Source organism: Marmota marmota, unplaced genomic scaffold (genome assembly GCF_001458135.2).
Source record: "Marmota marmota marmota unplaced genomic scaffold, marMar, whole genome shotgun sequence".
In the NCBI taxonomy this organism is placed as follows: Eukaryota; Metazoa; Chordata; class Mammalia; order Rodentia; family Sciuridae; genus Marmota; species Marmota marmota.
Genome location: NW_026000283.1, coordinates 24 through 4,939, shown reverse-complemented (window position 1 = coordinate 4,939; position 4,916 = coordinate 24). Strand labels below are relative to the sequence as shown.

At 45.9% G+C, this 4,916-nt stretch overlaps 2 long non-coding RNA genes across 4 annotated transcripts in view; one reads left to right on the top strand and one right to left on the bottom strand.

The window, feature by feature from the left end:
• Nucleotides 1-4,204, top strand: part of LOC125614378 — a 23,547-nt gene extending 19,343 nt beyond the window's left edge. For all 3 annotated transcript variants that reach the window (XR_007344983.1, XR_007344981.1, XR_007344982.1), the window contains 2 exons: nt 1,057-1,202; nt 3,738-4,204. This is a non-coding gene — a long non-coding RNA (uncharacterized LOC125614378). The remainder of the gene's footprint in view (nt 1-1,056; nt 1,203-3,737) is intronic.
• Nucleotides 1-4,910, bottom strand: part of LOC125614379 — a 5,454-nt gene extending 544 nt beyond the window's left edge. The window contains exons 1-2 of the long non-coding RNA XR_007344984.1: nt 4,395-4,910; nt 500-505 (exon numbers count right to left, since the gene is read on the bottom strand). This is a non-coding gene — a long non-coding RNA (uncharacterized LOC125614379). The remainder of the gene's footprint in view (nt 1-499; nt 506-4,394) is intronic.
• Between the last annotated feature and the right edge of the window lie 6 nt (nt 4,911-4,916).

The following is a 4,916-nucleotide window of genomic DNA, read 5'->3' as shown; positions in this document are numbered from 1 at the left end:
CAGCCCCTAGGTGGAACACAAAGGCAGGACGGTTCTGGGTGGCACAGGGCAGCATCAGATGTGTGTGCAGTAAGTCACAGGCAGGCCAGTTGTCTGAGGTTAGGGTGGTCAGAAGAGAAGGCAGAGAATTGGAAGTTCTTCTAGTGCAGCCAATGTGCTAGGGACACAGGCACCAAGAACACCCAGGAGGATCAACTCAAACCAAAGTTTGGAAACCTGTTATTCGGGGGAGCCTATGCAAAAATTGGCTTAACATGTATCAATGGTATTATTATAGAAGCCAAACCTATGCAAGTTTAGAGGAACATATAGGCATAAATCTTCCCATCCTTGGATTTGGGAGTGGTTTCTTGAAAACAATGCTGAAAGCAGAAATAAAAGACAGATGGATGTTCAGGAAGTCATCTCCTTTTGCCTCAAAGGGGGTGACCAAAAATGTGAAGAGGCAGCTAGCAGAATAAGAGAAAATAGTTGCAATTATCTGGAAACATTCTCACACCCAGAACTTTTGAGGAAAATTGGACTTAAATAAGCAAAAGATTATGGGTGTTTCACATGATGTCTGATGATGGTGGTTTTCTCTCAATCACAACATGGCTGCTTTCTGAATCCTTTGCAAGTTTCATGTCCTAGTTACCACGGAGAAAAGACACGAGTGATCTGTAGGTGATAAGCAGTCACAGACATGCAGGGTAAAGCCAGGGAAAGCTGTCACAGGCCATTCTGTGACATGGGAAAACACTTGTGCTCTAGGGTCAGATGATGAAGTCGTGAGAGAACATCTGTCAACTGTAGGACAAGAACTGATGGTCACTCCCATGCACATGTCACTGCTGGTGGGATTGTAGAGCATTCAGTCTTGAGCTCGCTGAACCCCCGTGTGAGGACTGCACCTAAGGGAGGCCTCCCCCTGGGCCCACCCTGCCTAGAGACTGGGTCCAATGGAATAGGAATCCAGGGAGCCTGGGAAGGAAGTGAGTTGGGCTGACAACCAAGTGTCCTGGGGCCTACGTTGCTGCTTCCCTGAGCCCTTGGTGTTTTCAAACTCCTTCCTAGGAAAGGATGCCAGAGGTTTGCCTCCAAGAGCCAGAGACAAGTGGATACCATGAAGAAACACTGTAGAAAGAAGGCTGAGTGAGGACTACAAAGGTGAAGACTATGTCACCTGGAAACAGTTCTGGAAGAGAGAAGGTGCCCATGGGGTGAGTGGCTGAGGTCTGCAATATCACTTTTAATTTTATCCTTTTTTTCTCTCTTTCTTCCTCTAAGTGTTACTGGCGGGAAACCTAGGACTGTACACAATGTATCTCACATTGATATCACATGGAAAAAAAGAGCCAAATTTTAGGAGTGGAACATATTTCCTCAAATGAGCAAAATACAAGGAAGGCAGCCATAGTTTCTGAAGTCTTTCCTCTGTTCTGGAATTCTTTTTTTTTTTTTTTTTTTTCCCCTCATTGGATGAGCAGAAGCAGAGTACCTGGAGGCAAGGCTAGTTCTGTCTTGTGGGGCAATACTACCATCCTGAGGACAGTTTCTTAGTGCTCAGAGCCCAGAGCTCAGAGCTCAAAGCTCTTCTGCACTAAAGCCCCTGCAGGTGAGGAAGGCAGGGCCCATGGGAGGTCCAAGGGGGCCAGGTTCAAGCTTGGCGTCCCAACCTCTATGTGTCCTCCCGGCAGAAACAAAGCACAAATGCAGAGTCTTGGTGGGGAACCTGGGTAATGATGGACACCAGAAAAGAGCACAGAGGTGCTACCAGATCAGACCTGTCCTTGCTGTTCTCACACTGCGAGGAAGGATCCACGTGCACAGTGACATCAAGAAAGGGCATCCCTTGACTTGCTGTCTATATCCCCAGGTTCTAAGGTATGCATTAAACCATGAATTCCGTTCAGTTATGAATATCATCAGTATATGCAGTGTATTCAGATTTTCCACTTCTTCTTCTGCTTTTTTTTTTTTTTTCCGTTCTTTTTTGTACTGGGGATTGAACCGAGGAGCACTTAAGCAGTGATCCACATCCCCAGCCCTTTTTGTATTTATTTAGAGACAGGGTCTCACTGACTTGCTGACTGGCTTTGAACTCATGAACCTCCTGCCTCAGCCTGGAGAGCTCCTAGGATCATAGGTGTGTGCCACCACACCTGCTTCTTTCTTCTTCTGTCGGTTTTTGAAAACTTATTTTTTTTAAGTTGCTCATTTCAAGTAAGTTGTTAAATTTGTTAATGGCCGGACATGGTAGCACAAGCCTGAAATTCTCACACCTTAGCACGCGGAGGTAGTGTTGTAGGAGACATATGAGGCAGGACACCAGATAGGAAACAGGCAGCAGGGTTATTTGGCTGCAGCCAGGGTCAGAGGGTGAAGATTTCACTGTAATCTATCAATGCCCTGAACCCCGATTTCAGGCAGTTTCAGAACTTCATACCCAGGGTGTAAGGGAAGGGGCCCAGAAGGTCACAGCCTGTAGAAGTTCACACAAAAACAGCTTTTTCTTTCACTGTTCTTGGCAAGTTAACCCTTCAAGGACAGTACCTGAGAAGGGGAGAGCTTCTTCTCCCCTCTCTTCCCCCTGCCAGCTGTTAACATGGAGCCCAATTAGTTTCCTCTTCTCTTCTCTTTGAAATGTACACATCTACGGATCTGTGTGTTTTGTTTTTTTTTTTACACGTTGCAAAACTGTGCAAACTACTATACTGGATATTCCATAAATGTTTGTGAAAAACTAGTAAAGGGGCATTCAGCACCTGGAGTGGTGATTTCTTTCAGGTCAGTGGCCAAGTAAGATACACCAACAGCAAATAGGAAGTTTAACCACACTGAACTCAATTCTGGTGAAGATTTCTGGAGAAGCTTAATTAAGATTTTCTATGGAGGAGGGGGTGCCACTAGAGTCGGAGAATCACAGATTCAGCCAGCCTGGGCAACCCAGTGAGACCCTGTCTCAAAATAAAAGAAAAAGAACTGGAGGTCTAGTTCAGTGGCAGAGCACACCTGAGTTCAATTCCCCGTATCATACACAGAGTTGTTGAGGATATTTTCTCATATTTAACATCTGTGGCATCTTTTGTTTCTGATCATAGTTGTTTACTTTTACTTCAGTCTTGCTAAGGATTATAGTAATTCTTGTAGTCCTATTTATTTATTTAATACTGTGAATTGAACCCAGGGCCTCACACATCCTAGGCAGGAGCTCTAACACAGAGCTACACCCCCAGCCCTCCTTGTAGTTCTTTTTTGGCTTAATTTTTTTTTTTTTTTTTGGTGGTTCTGGGGATTGAACCCATGGCCTTGTGCATGCGTGGCAAGCACTTTACCAACTGAGCTATATCCCTGCCCCTGCCTTGATTTTTAATACCAATTTTCACCCATTTATTTTCTTCTTCTACTTATTTGGAGCAAATTTCTTTTCACTCTTACCTGCTAAGGCTGGTAACTAAAATCATTGTTTTTCTTTTCTTAAGTATTTTAAGTTATAAAATTCTAAATATAACTTTAAAAAAAAGAAAGAAAAAAAGAAAGGGTATGCTTCTTCTTGCTCCAAGGACCAAGAACACAAAACTGGGACCCTCAAGAGCCTGTATTAGCCTTTTTTTTCTTTTCCAGCTGTTCCATACATCAGAGGTGGTTTATTTAATTGAGTTGTACAGTTTTCATTTTGATTTTATTTAAATATTGAACGAATGACCCCTTTCCAGAATATTAACACTTTGCATATTAAAAACTCATTTCTGTAGGATATCTTCTCTTATTGGAAGTACAGGGCACTAGGGAAAAGATAGTCGTCCACCTCCACTGGAGGGCTCACATCCAGCAGTAGAGGGGGCGCCCCAGGATCCACAAGCGGCTTATAGTCCATGAAAGAAACCCACTCTTTGGGGCTCAGTAATTGCAAGGAAGGGCTCTTCTCAGTGGCTGATGAGCCAAAGAAAACCCTCACAGTGCTTCAGGTGAGTAAAAGAGGGCGCTCCCAGGTCAGCTGCACACCCTGGCCTGGGCTTCAGGAACAGAGCACTTCAAAAAGGCCCTGTTAGGGCATCAGAGATTCAGGCCCCAGTGTAGTTTCTGACGAAACCTGAAAGCAGTCTCATGCTAGAGGCCAAGGTAGTAAGGTCTCAAATCGGAGGCCAGTCTGGCCAACATGCAAAACCCTGTCTCGATATTAAGAAATGAATAAGTTTTTGAAAATCCCAATTCGAGTTCCAACACACACAAAAAAGCATCCTGGAAGGCTTGTTCCAACATGGAGGGCAAATAACAAGGGAGCCAGGTTTCCGGAGCCTTTTTCTCTGGGTGGCGTTTTTTCAGACAAGAAGGGCTGGAGAAGAGCGCTCAGGAAGAGGGCTGGTGGCCATGTCTGCAGCTCTACTGCCATCGTGCGGAAACAGTTTCACGACACCCAGCGCCATTGAAGCCTCCTTCCCAGGAGGCCTAGCAGTTGGTCAGATCTGGCAGGCAGGGAGTTGGAAGATCCTTGGGCTCCGATCTGGGCCTCTTTGCCTTCTCCTAGGGCCCTGAGGGAGACCTGGGCACTGGTGGCACTTCAGCATAAACCTGCAGAAAGAGGGGCACAGAGGGGACTCCCAGCAACCTAGAGATGCTCTCACAGGAAGTGGAGGGGCGGGGCCTCGGTGCTCAAGTTTGTGGACCACAACGGAGGGACACTTGGAAAAGGATAATGCAGGCACTTGTGGATACTGTTTTCTTGTTCAGCTCCCATGGACCAAGAGATAGCAGTCCCTTATGTAAAGTCACCATGCTGTTGTGCTTGAATCCTTTCTGCTTCCAGGTGGAGCCCGAGGACAGGTCAGTTTTGGGTGGCATATGGCAGCATCAGAAGTGTGTCCACTAGTTCACAGGCAGGCCCAATTGTCTGGAGGCCAGGATGGCCTGAAGGGGAGGGCAGAGAAGAATTG